Source organism: Tasmannia lanceolata, unplaced genomic scaffold, assembly GCF_043159265.1.
Source record: "Tasmannia lanceolata isolate RefF3 unplaced genomic scaffold, GAP_Taslan_0.1 ptg000026l, whole genome shotgun sequence".
NCBI classification, from domain to species: Eukaryota; Viridiplantae; Streptophyta; class Magnoliopsida; order Canellales; family Winteraceae; genus Tasmannia; species Tasmannia lanceolata.
Window position 1 is genome coordinate 2,599,967 of NW_027518703.1, and position 13,113 is coordinate 2,613,079.

General features: G+C 37.7%; 1 long non-coding RNA gene across 1 annotated transcript; it reads right to left on the reverse strand.

The window, feature by feature from the left end:
- Window positions 1-520: 520 nt before the first annotated feature.
- Window positions 521-8,800, reverse strand: LOC143858709 (uncharacterized). Its single transcript, XR_013239007.1, has 3 exons — window positions 8,723-8,800; window positions 5,186-5,790; window positions 521-726 (listed from the first exon to the last, which is right to left on the reverse strand). It is a non-coding gene; the product is annotated as an uncharacterized LOC143858709 (long non-coding RNA).
- Between the last annotated feature and the right edge of the window lie 4,313 nt (window positions 8,801-13,113).

Sequence of the window (13,113 nt, forward strand, 5' to 3'; positions counted from 1 at the left end):
TTTTAGAAAAAAATGAAGGGGCCATTTGGATACGCGGATTTTAGATTCTTGGATTTCTTCAAAATCGTAGTTGGGAGACAAGAGAGGAAGGAGATCAACCGTTTCGCTTCTCTTTAGAATCTTGGATTTTAAAGTTTCTCGCCCTTCTTTCCGTCAGCAAGAGAGTAGGAGATCATCCCATGTTTCCAGGTTTTAGAAATCTCAAGATCGGGGAGAGATTTCTAAAACCTGGATTTCTTACTTCAAATCCAAGATTCTAAAGAGAAGCGAATCAGTCGATCTCCTTCTCCTCTCGTCTCCCAACTACAATTTTGAGGAAATCCAAGATTCTAAAATCCGTGTCTCCAAACGGCCCCGAAGAGTGTATTTGTTATATTCCACTCTCGGTTACCATATCATTATTCAACTTTAAAAGGTGTAAAATTGTTCATGTTTTAGGTTCTAATTTCCAAACTTCTTTCTTAAAAGAAGAAAGTATTAAGGGCATAACAAATTTAACAAGCCCGCTCACGATGCATACTAGAGGGAGCCATACTCAATGGCATGCTTCATTCCTGTAATGCAATACATGACAAAACCAAAGAGTCGAACTTCTTCTATATAAACTAGACATGAAAAGATAAATGCAACTCTAAAAGGGAAAAAACAATATGTTCTACTTTTCTTTGAACTATCAGGGATTTGAACAAAATCAAGCTTTCTCTCTCTCCAGCCATCCAAATATACCTGATGATAGCCAAAACCAAATAAAATGAATTAAAATATCCATATTTTAAGCATAAAAGCCATATACGTACGTCTAAATAAAATGAAAATGATCAGAATTGCCGTTGAAATTTTCATCTTGCACCATCTCACTATACCGGAATTTAGGGTTTAATTCTTCATGTTTTTGTACAAAAATGTTTTAAAGGAGCAGAATAGTAAGCATTATATTTTTGTTTATTTTACTCATTTGGCAAAAGTTAATTTACATATTAGTTCAATGTAATTAACTAATATGACTACAGCAAAAGTCATATCCTTGTAGAATACAATGAGCAATTTAGAATGACTACAGCAAAAGTCATGAAGAAATAGTGAAGAGGAGAGACAACTGTATGAGAAATATATTGGAGATTTCCAACTAGAGGGAATTTTTTGTGAGATCTCAACAGGAAAAAATATTCACTATAGGGATTTTTGAAATTATGAAAAGGCATATGTTTGGGCCAAAATAAAGTACGCTATTTTGGTTATATTTTTGAAATTTTCTTCCTACACCTTCTTATTATAACGCATTTAGGGTCTAGTTCTTCATATATTTTTTTATTTGAACTGGTGAGATTTTATTACTGAGAAACAGACCATGACCAAGGCAGCCATAGTGCCAAGGAAACAAACAACACAAACAGAAAACAAATAGCAGATACACATACAAGATCACATAAGCAAGATGATCCTCACGGGGAAAGGTAATCAAAAATTTCTAACTCGACTCTTGCCACTCCTGCTCGAGCAAGATGATCAGCCGCTACATTCGCCGACCTTCTAACATGATGATAGGCGATCCTATGACCTATGCCCGCCCTTTTGGATAGTTGGTCTGTTGCCCCATTGGCCAAAAAAGGGTAGGATATATGGAACCCGGTCTGGATCATTTGAGAAAAGAGAAATGCTCACAATTTCAAGAATGTGGTCAAAGTGCTTACTCTTCCTTCTACAGGATCATATCCTTAGTGGTTTCATGGGCAAAAATCCTCCCTGATTTCTCTTGCTACTCATGATCGGATATAAGTTGGAAAGAGATTTGCAATAGTAAGGAGAGTGAAGTGGTTATTGTCCCTAGGTGGAACCCCCTGATCCTTGATGGCTGAAGCTTATGGGATCTAGTTTAGGAAATCTAGGGCCATCTGGTATAGAGAGTCTTCTTAGATGCGAGAATAGGATAACTAAATGGGCATTTTCAGGTTCGATTGGTATTAAAGACTCCAATGGATTGGAAGTGAGGGCAATCCTTCAAGGCCTTAGACGGGTGGTGGATAGAGACTCTCAGTGTACCATCGGAGAGACTTTAGCCACATCTTAACCCATGCCATGGTTGAAGAATGAGGCGATCAAGAAAGTCCTCCCCCCTGAACAGGAAAAAATGTCCTAAGACCCTATATTTACTAATCATTTAAGTCTCCGGGTTTCACCCTATAAAGAATGAAGGTCCGTGCAGAGGAGCTTAAGTCACCCTTATGGAGTCAAGTTCCGAAGGCTCTGAAGGAGTAGCGGACGAGTGATGAAAGAGAAAGAGAGGTTACATGCGAATAAAGCAGCGTCATTGTTGAATAGTTTATAGCCAGAGGATCATCATAGCTAAGAGAATAGGCCATAGACAAGAAGGAGGACCATTGCTTAGTTGAGTGTCTTTTGGGAAGGTTATCAACTTTCAGGGACAATCTTATTATAGAAGGGGACTCCTTGAACGTCATCAGATAGTTGAAAGGCCAATTTCCTTATCTTTGGAGCTTTGCAGAGCTTTTTTATGGGATTTTGGTCTAGTTCATATTATTGTACATAAATAATGTATAAGTGAAGAATAGTAAGCATCATATTGGAGTTTATTTTACTATTTGTGATAAAGTTTCCTCTTAGTTCAACATTTTTTTTTGAATGACTGTAGATTATATTGGAAGAACGGACCCAGATGGTCAAATATGGAGATAGAAAAAATAAAATACAAGGTACGAAAAACAAAAAAAAACAAAGGAGAGAGCATTGAGGAGGCAAAAAATCAAAGAGCTCCAAAGCTTCCTTTCTCAAACTTTCTCTTGGTTAGCCTGTCAGCCACTTCAATATTAGACCAACGCACATGCCGAAAAATAAGAGACGAAGATCCCACCCGGTCTTAAATCTCGTCAAAGAAACTACCAAATCTCCAAGGATGAGGGTGGAGGTCCTTTAGCCAACAATTCACATTTAGGGAATCCCCTTCTACTATCACTTTATCAGGGATATATTTATCTAGCAACTTGATTCCTTGATGGACCGCTCTAACCTCCGCTTCATTCGAATCGGCCACACCAATGGGACCCGCAAAGGCCCAAATCACTTCCCCCAAATAATTTCTTAAAATCCTGCCACTCTCGCAGGACCGGATTGCCCAAGCTAGATCCGTCAAAATTGAAGTTTTAATATTCCTTGGCTGGCGGTTCTCACACCTGCACCACCTTCGGCCAAAATTCCATGCTATGACACACTTCCCTCCACCCATTCCAAAGGTCATAAGCAGACATGAATCTGAAGCTAGGAAGAGATTTTACCTCTAAGATAACCACAACTACCACTTTCTAATAAAGGAAAAGAGGTCCCTTGGATAAACCTTTAGATACTGTTGCATTACTTTCTTTCCATAAAAACCCATATAGTTGCTAAGAAAGATACATTCCACTATATCTTTCCATTTTTCTTCCAAGGGACAAAGGGCCAACTGTGAAAGAGATCATCTAGGTAGGGTGAAACCCAGGCAATGCCGAATCTGGATAGGATTTTGCTCCACACCTCCCTTGCAACTTTACAATGAATGAATATTGATCGACTGATTCTCTAGCCTCAATGCATAAAGAACAACGATCGATGATCAAAGTCCTCGCTTCCTCAGGAAGTCTACCGTTTGAATTCTATCCAAAAAGGCTGCCCACCCAAAGGTACAAACTCTAGACAGGGCCTGGATTGTCCAAACTCTAGCTACATTGGAGGAAATAGGACTAGATACTAGGCGATGATAATATGATTTTACCGAGAAATCCCCAGACGAGTTCCATATTGAAATCCTTTTGTCCTCCCAAACTTTTAATTTAGCCCTTATTAAGTAGCTCTAAGAGTCTCACAATGGAAAGCATCTTTCTTTCGAATAAGTTTCTTATGAATCTTGGCCGCCATTCCAAACTATTACCATTCCTCTTAGTTCAACATAATTGGCCATCAAATCTAAAAGAGATATCCTATCATAAAAGAATCAATAATGGTGCATGAAGAATGATTATAGCAAAAGTCATAAAGAAATCATGAAGACGAGAAACAAATGCATGAGAAATATATATTGGAGACTTCCAATTAGAGGATTCTCTTGTGAAATATCAACAGTAAAAAACATTCACTATATAGGATTATTATATTTTGAGCTAAACAAAATATTCTAGTTCATTTTGTTTATTCTGAAAATATTTCGTGCATCATCTTATTATATGACATTGTTAGAATTTGTGGGATCCAACGGTTAGATTGGGTTAGGATCTCACCGTTAGATCATCTTGGAGGTGGATTGGGTAAGTTGGCTAAATGAAGCAACTAAATAAATTAGGCAAGTAAATTAGAAGGGGAAAGCAAGAGAGATTAGAAAGTAGATTTGATTAGGATTATTTCCTTCCACAATTATCTTGATTTACTTTCTATGTTCATCATGTAAGTGCTCTATATAAGCACCATTTATTCTCTTTTTAAAGCATCCAAGAATTAGTGAAAATCTCCTAAACTTTTCAGACATTCTAGTTCTTCACATTTTCATTTCAAAATGCTTTAAAAGAGCAGAATAGTAACAATCATACTTTAGTTTATTTATATTTATTTGGCATAAGTTTTCCTATTTTATTTCAGTATAATTTTATGACAACTACTATGAACTTTTCCAATTAGAAAGTAGTTTTTCACTTTACAACCTTCTTTTTTATTTTCAGTCTCTTATATATTTGAGTAGTTTATTTTTGCTTGATTTGTGACATTGGGTTGTATTACTACAAAAGTTTGAAATGAAACCTAAAGGACTTATATTTTGAAAGTCTAACAGGACCCATGTGACATGTGTTGTTATCTAATATTTCATGTTTATCAGTCTCTATATCAGGACATTTCATACTAGCTACCTGGATCTAATTTTCCAGAAGAGAAAAGTGTTCCTGCGCACGTGCGCAGGGAGCTCTTGCGCATAAGTGGCTTAAAAAGCCACCGATTGGTTGCTTTTTGTGGACCCCGCACCGGTGGAGTCGCCATACGAACCAATCGGTGGCTTTTTAAGCCACTTGTGCACAGTGAGCTCCCTGCGCACGTGCGCAGAAACACTTCTCTCTTTCCAGAATTATCTAAGATATATAAATTTCCTTAAGCACAAGAAAGAAGAGCTGAACTAAATACACATGTGATGAAGCTAAACTTAGCATACCATATATTTGTGGATAGTCTTAAGAGGGCCCAATGCCCCGATGGCTGTCACCCTCATGTTCTAGGAACTGACCCATTAACCCAATGTTTGTTGAGGTGTTCATCGCCATCATTCCTTCATCATTGGTGTTATCCCACCCAAGTTTGGCGCCCATTGGAGTGATGTTGGTGTTTTGGTATTTAGAGAGTTGAAATTTCATGCTGTTGAGCTTCATCTGGAGCTGGCTCAATTGGTACTGCAAATGTGATATTACACCAACACTACCAAAGACAGGGTCCCGAAGGCGTATTTCAGCCTCGTAAACTAAGGAATTCACTGCGTCTTCGCGCTGGTGGGGGAGGAGCTTGCTGATGAGCTTGGCAACATTATTCACTCCATAGACCTGGTGGATCTTGGCGAATTTCTGTGGCTGGTCGGATGGGAAATAGGGTGCGAAAATGCAATCCTGCAAGCATTTGCGTCGGAGGAACTTGCATGCAGCACAAGGGGTGTAGGAAAATGCCATCTGAGGCGAGTCAGACATAATTCTTTCAAATAGATGGGGGTTTATGTGGGGTTTTTCCAGATCAAATAGCTTGAAAGAGAGAAGTATAATGTAATTGAAGCTGTAACAAGGAAGATAAAAGAAAAAAGAAAACATGTTACAGTAGAATAGTAAATTTTGGCAAAAGTTGGCAGTTTGTATTATTTTTATCTAGATTGATTCTAGCAAGTGAGATATGTCGTGCAATTAATTACATATGGGATGGGGTGTTAAAGTATAAATGAACAAATAACATGTCTCTAACAGCTTAGCTTTTGGAGTAATTGGTTGTTTCATGAGACAGTAAAAATCCACGTGCACGGCGAACCCAAAAGAAGAGGGGAGACACATGAGGGGGAGTGTTAAAATATTAAAGATTGGGATTTGCTAGTGTCCATCGCAAAAGGCATTTCGCAGATGGCCTGCTGCATCTGACAGCAGCCACATCATAAATGAAGACAAAACTTGCTGAAAAGTGACCTGTTGCGGCTGCTGTCGGATGCAACAGGCCACTGCAAAATGCCTTCTGCGTGGATGCTGGCAAATCCCTAAAAGATTAAATAACACCTGTCAAACAACTGTTACTCCGACAGTTTAAGCTGCGAGATGGCGTTGTTTAATACTTTAACACTCCCCCTCACGTGTGGCCCCTCTTTTAGGTTGGCCCACATTGGCACATGTGTCCAGTCTTTTGGGTTGGCCATTAAATATGGAATTTTAATATCAAGGACTTTTGAACCCTCTGATACCATGTCATACAACCAATTACTCCAAAAGCTTGAGCTGTTGGGGAAGGCGTTATTTAATATTTTATACTTAACAATACCTTCAACCGATTAAGCTTTTGGAGTAATTGGTTGTTTCACATGGGGAATATTTGAAATTAAGGATTTTTTCTTTTCCCATTCTCCTATAAAAAATAAAGAAAAGAAAATGCTAAAATACAAGGTCCAGAGTGAAGTGTTTTTGGTTTTGTATGAACTAATTTTGTCAAAATATCAGCAAATGGGATGCAATTGCAGGCAAGGAGAGGAATGTGATAAATTCCAGAAGTATTTCACTTGACGTACCTGAAAAAACTTCAAATTAGTGCTACAAGAATAACTTAAAAAAGGAAGTGGCAAAAGAGTAATATTCAATGTTGTGCAATTGCAGCTCTAATGAGGAAGCCACAAAACAAATAGAAGAAACCCTATTGTGCTAGAATTGCAAATTTTGACTAAATTAGGTTGCAGTGATATTATGAGAAATGCCTGGAAAATATCATATTCGTAAAGTAGAAATATAGATGCACTCCTATGAATGTGGAATATACCGAATTAGTCGATTCAAATTGGAATTGTCAATTCATCCATAACTGCTTAGTTGAAACAACAACCACTTTTCTAATGAACCAGAGCCAATCCAAATTGATCCTGTATTTCCTCTCCTCCATATTTCGGGTTAAGAAGATGTGAAAGCACGTTCCTCTCCATAAGAACGATGTGTTCCGAGGTGTGAAGTGGGAGAGAATGGGTGTCATAATTGGGGTTCATAGGATTTTGTGTAGATTGATTAACTAGCAAGAGATATTCGTGATGAAATTATAACTGGGGTGGGGGACATTTGAGATTCAGATTTTGTTTTACTTTTTTCCCCTTTGTCTGTACATAAAAAAGAAAGAAAAAATGCAAAAATATGGGGCTAGCATTAATACAGATTCTACAAAAGTGTTTTTAAATACTTAGATTTGAAAAACCTTTAAATAAATAAAAACCTTTAAATAACTAAGTTTTTCTAAAAAAAGGCCTCCTTCCTAAAATGCCACTCTTAGATCCCTTCTTTCCACCCCATATAACTACAAATTTTCTAAATATTTTATATTCAAAACTTATTTTAGCTAGACACACAAGACTTATTACAAGATACTTCTTATATTGGCTCACTCAATTTCTTTCCCCCAAAAAATTCCCAAAAAATCAAAGAAAGAATACCTTTTTCCTTGTAATATAATCAATTAATTAATCAAATCAACTTTTATAATTGTGTTAAATAATATTTTGATTAAATATTTATACTTTCATAGATATTCAATTTGATTCAATTGCAATCATCGGAAACAAAATATCATAATATTGTAGCATTTTCTTGGATTAAATAATTTTGTTAGAAAAAAAGCAAAATGGCATGCAATTGAAGCTGAGGAGAATATTGGGATAAAATCCAAAACTATTTATCTTATGATTTCTGGCAAAAGCGTAACGTTATAAAAAGTTGATATATTAATTATTTCCCTTTAATTGTTTATAAACATCTATGCTAAATAACTAACTAACATGGACAAATGAGTAACAATTCACAATTGCAATTAAACATGCACTTTACCCATCAGCTAACAACAAATTGAATTAAAAATTGTATTTTTCATTGTCAAGTGAAAAAAGAAAAGAAATTTCAGTTAGTGATTTATTGACATCAAATAAATTGAATTAAAAATTCTCACCTCTAATGGCACCGGCGTTGAAATATTGCTAGGGAGACAATGTCGAAGAATATTATTGAATGAAAAAAAAAATTCATCAAACAAACATTAAAAAATATATAGCAGGTTTCAAAAGATCCGACGGAATTTGATTTGATTGCTAACCCTTTTCCTTTTTCGTATTTTATTTTGTCACTAGAGTTTGAGGTCGCGTGATATTTGCATTGATTCGACCAATCTTTTGTTCTTTTCCTCTTTTTTTCTTCTGCTTCTTGTTTGTAATTTTTGAGTAAATTTAAGAGGCAAGAGACAAACCCGTAAATAGGCAAAAATCAGGATCTGAATAGATTTATCAAAGAATTAATAGGATTCAAATCCATTGGACATACTGAGAAAATTTCGGCTGGTGGAAATAAGAAAGAAATGTCATGCAGTGTCCGACCATTCGACCACTAGGTCTATTAAAAAGCATTTGATAGCGCGAAATATATAGAAGAGTTTGGATGATTTTACCGCTGGTTTGGATGATCTAAATGAAATGTTCTTTTCTCACCTTTAGTTACTTCTTTACGCAAATTTCTCCTCTTCTCACCTTCTTTTTGCTTCAGTAGAGACGGAGTATGCTCCTATTGGAAGGAAAACACAAAGGAGAAAGAGTATAGAAAGAGCATTTATAGTAAGCTTACAGTAACGGACCAGTTTGCCTCATGGCCACATGAGCATGTCGTGACATGACCTCTTCTTAGATTTTGTGAGATATTTAGGGCTGTCCTTTTCCAAAAATAGAACTAATGAAATCTATACAATGACAGCCCTCGTAATACATTTAAGGAAGAATTGTCAACTGGTGACACAAAAATAACAAAATAGTGAATGGGTGACACCCTTTTGAAAACTTGTGAACGGAGGTCGAAACACCTTTTTCTGACATGGCCTTTTACCCAAATACCCCTCATGGCAAAAAGAACACGTTATAGTAGATTTTTCTCTCTCTTACTTTTCACCTACCAAAATTTACCGCCAACCTCTTGCAAATTTCTCCATTAACGCCTGAAACCCAAGAAGTGTAAGTGAAGGTTAGTAGCTTATCTACTCTCTTAGGATTAGTGCTTCCATTAATGCGTTTGAACCCTGTCTTTAGTGTGTGATAATAACCCTGTCTGTATTGTGTGTGATAACCCTATCTTTATTGTGATTGATAACCCTATCTTATAACCCTTTTAAAATGGTGACATAGGGCTTGTGCTTCTATTATCTCTGAAATCGTTCTTATAGAGTTGGTACCCTACTAATAAAGTTGGTATTAGTGTTTGATGACCCGAATATAGATGGTTTATGTAAACCCTTTTGTACATGAATCATAATTTTTTGCACTTGATAATCCCTTATTTGCTGTTGGTAAGTCCCATATATTTACCTAATAAACTTATTTTGACACTTGATACACCTCGGAGAGGCTTGGTAACCCCATTGGAGGGGGTTGAAAAGCCCTTGTACATTCTTGGTAATTCCCCTTTTACTCAAAAAAAACAACTTATAGTAGAAATTTCTCTCTCTTACTTTTCACCTACCAAAAATGACCGCCAACCTCTTCCAGATTTCTCCATTAACGCCTGAAACTGACGAAGTGTGATTAAAGGTGAGTAGCTTATCTACTCTCTTAGGATTTGTGGTTGTATTAATGTGTTTGAACCATGTCATTATTGTGGGTAATAACCCTGTATTTATTTTGCTTGATAACCCTGTCTTATAACCCTTTCAAAATGGTTAGTTAGGGCTTCTGCTTCAAGTATCTCTGTAACCCTGCTTTATAACCCATTTATTTACCAGATAAACACTTAGTACACCCCCGGAGAGGCTTGGTAACCCCCTTGGAGAGTGTTGAAAAGCCCTTATACATTGTTGGTAACTCCCCTTCTATGTACGTGGTAATCCCTTTAGAAACTTGAAAACCCCCTTGTGTAGAGAGTTGAAAACCCCTAATTTGCAACTTGATTACCCTTTACAAAAGCCTCCGTACGGACTTGAATCCCCCATTAGGTAGCTGATAATCTCTTAGAACACCTTGTGGACTGACTTTCAAACCCCCATTGAGGTAGTAAAACCCCCTTTAGAGTCCATAACCCCACTTATGAACTTGGTAACCCATTGTGTACACTTGAATACCCCTCAAGAAGATATGAAGATCCCCTTTTAGCAACAACTCTGTTTAGAACCCCTATTTAGAATTTTATAAAAATGTCCGAAACAATGGTTTCTCTTCTTTTACACTATGATGGAGATTTGAAGGATGATGTTTCTTGGGAATACGTCGGAGGGAAGAAGACATTGTTATCTGTCAGCCGCGGAATCAATTTCGACGAATTTGAAGCTGCAATCCGAAGAAGGATTGGTGTTTTAGAAAGGCAGGTTTTACTATCGATAAAATGTCGATATGTTGTGGATCCATATATAGTCACTTTAATCGACGTCGATGATGATGATGTCCTCCAAAAAATATTAAGGATGTTTGACAGATACATGTTCAATTATGTGATGATATACATAACTAAGAGCATAAATGACAAATGTATTAATTCCTTGAATTCGTCAATGCTTCCCCCAAACAAACTCTGCACTAGAAAACCCTCTCTTAATCGTAGCATTCCTTCTACTTCGATTCCGTCCCAAAAACGTCTTCGTTTTGAAGTGGACTTGCAAAAGACTACGAAAGTGAATTTGATGAGAGATATGCAAGTGAAGAGATCAGAGGTGCTCCAGCAAAACCTGTCATAAGGTATTGTAGTTCTTTGGCAATGTTTGAATACTTCCATATTTCAATTTATAATTCATATGGATCCAACTTGATTATATATTGCCGAACTATACAGGTTTGAAATTGACTTAAATGAAACATTGGCAGGTGATTTGTATGGCAACCATGTTAGTGGAGGTATCGATGACTTCCAAAATGTGGGAAATCTTGAAGTGGACTTCAGTAATGTTTTTGAAGACGGTTTATGTGTGAGGGGTTTAGATTTAGAAGAAGAAATAAATGATGATGATAGTGACGATGGTAGTGGTGATGATGATGAGGAGGAGGAGGATGATGATGACGATTATGGAAATATCGGTGTTAGTCCATGCGCTCAGCCTTTCAGTGCGGATTCTCCTATCAGAAGGGGTTCTCCTATCAGAGAGGGATCTCAACCGGTTCCGACTGACAGTAGTCGGCCAATGAAAGCAGATGGGATATTTGTTGGGGCCCATGATGTAGATACTAATAATCTTCAGTTTGAGCAGTTAACGGTTGGGGCAATATTTTCTAATATGCAACACTTCAAAAAGGTTGTCAAAGAGTACGCTATTCAGCAGAGGTTTATGTTCGTGAGGTCAAAGTCAACACCGAAGAAGGATGCCGTTCGATGCAAGGTAGAGGGTTGCAAATGGCGTATAACAAGTACTAATCATATAACCTGTGTGTTAGTGAAGTCGTTTGTCCCCGACCATATATGTAGAACTAAATTAAGGGGCAATGATCACCCTCTTGTCACAGCAGCTTGGGTTGCTCAGACATGTTTACGCTTATTTGCTTGCCCTAATGATGTGAGGACGAGGATCATACGAGAATATATCAAGATGCATTGGGGTATAATTATAAGCTATTGGAAAGCGTACAACGCGATGAACATCATACTTGATATTAAGTGTGGGAATGTGGAGGACTCTTATCGAATATTGCCTGCACTTACAGTTCAGATGATGAGAAGAAATCCTGGCAGCTATATGTGTGTTTTCAGAGCCAGAGATTTACGACCTAGGGGAGATGATAGATTTGTTGGCTTATTTTGGACATTTGGTCCCAGCATACGGTCTTTTCATCGAACACTCAGGCCTATAATTTTGGTTGATGGGACACATCTGCGAGGAAAGTATCTAGGAATCTTATTGATTGCAATCGGGGTCGATGGTAACAACGGTTTATATCCATTAGCATTTGGGGTTGTTGAGACGGAGAACGAAGATAGTTGGAGGTGGTTTTTTATGTTGCTGAGGCAGTACGTATTGGCAGCGGAGATGAACATATTCACCATATGCTCCGATCGACAGAAGGGGTTGTTGCAGGCAGTGCCTAATATATTTCCCAATTCTCATCATAGTTATTCCATGCGTCACCTCGCCGCCAATTTGCGATCCGAGTTCAACGATGTTCTACTTGAGAGATTGTTTTGAAAAGCCGCACGGATTTTGAGAGAGAGAGTGTTCAGAGAAACAATTGACAAGATTAAGGTGAGGAATGAACGTGCACACAAGTGGATAAGTGACATTGCGAACGAACACTGGGCTAGTTTTTATTTTAAGGGAGATAGGTATGATGTATTGACTACAAATAGATCGGAGTGTTTCAAAGCTGTTCTGAAGGATGCGAGAAGATTGCCGATTGCATCATTGGTAGAGCACACTAGACATCAGACTACAGACTTCATTCAAAAGCGTTAGAAATTGGGTCATAGTTGGCAAACAAAGTTAACTCATTACGCAGAAGAACGTATAATATTAGCGAGGGAAGAGAGCCGCCAGTATACAGCTTATCAAGTTGGGGTTCATGAATATGAAGTACGGTCGCTTGAACATACAGATTGCGTAAACTTGGAACTTCGCACGTGCAGTTGTCGTGCATTTCAAACATTTGGACTCCCGTGTGGACATGCCATGGCAGCCATTGGTATCACAGATTTTGATGCATACGATTACTGCGAGAAATGGTTTCATGTAGAGAGATATCGGGATACGTACGCTGAAGTTTTGCACCCGACACTAGACAGGACCCAATGGGAATTAAATCCCGAATCCTTGATGACAATATTACCGCCGATTGCAAAGCGACCACCGGGAAGGCCGCGTACGAGAAGAACTGATCGCGAATTGAAAGGTGGATTACATTACAAATGCACCCGATGTCGA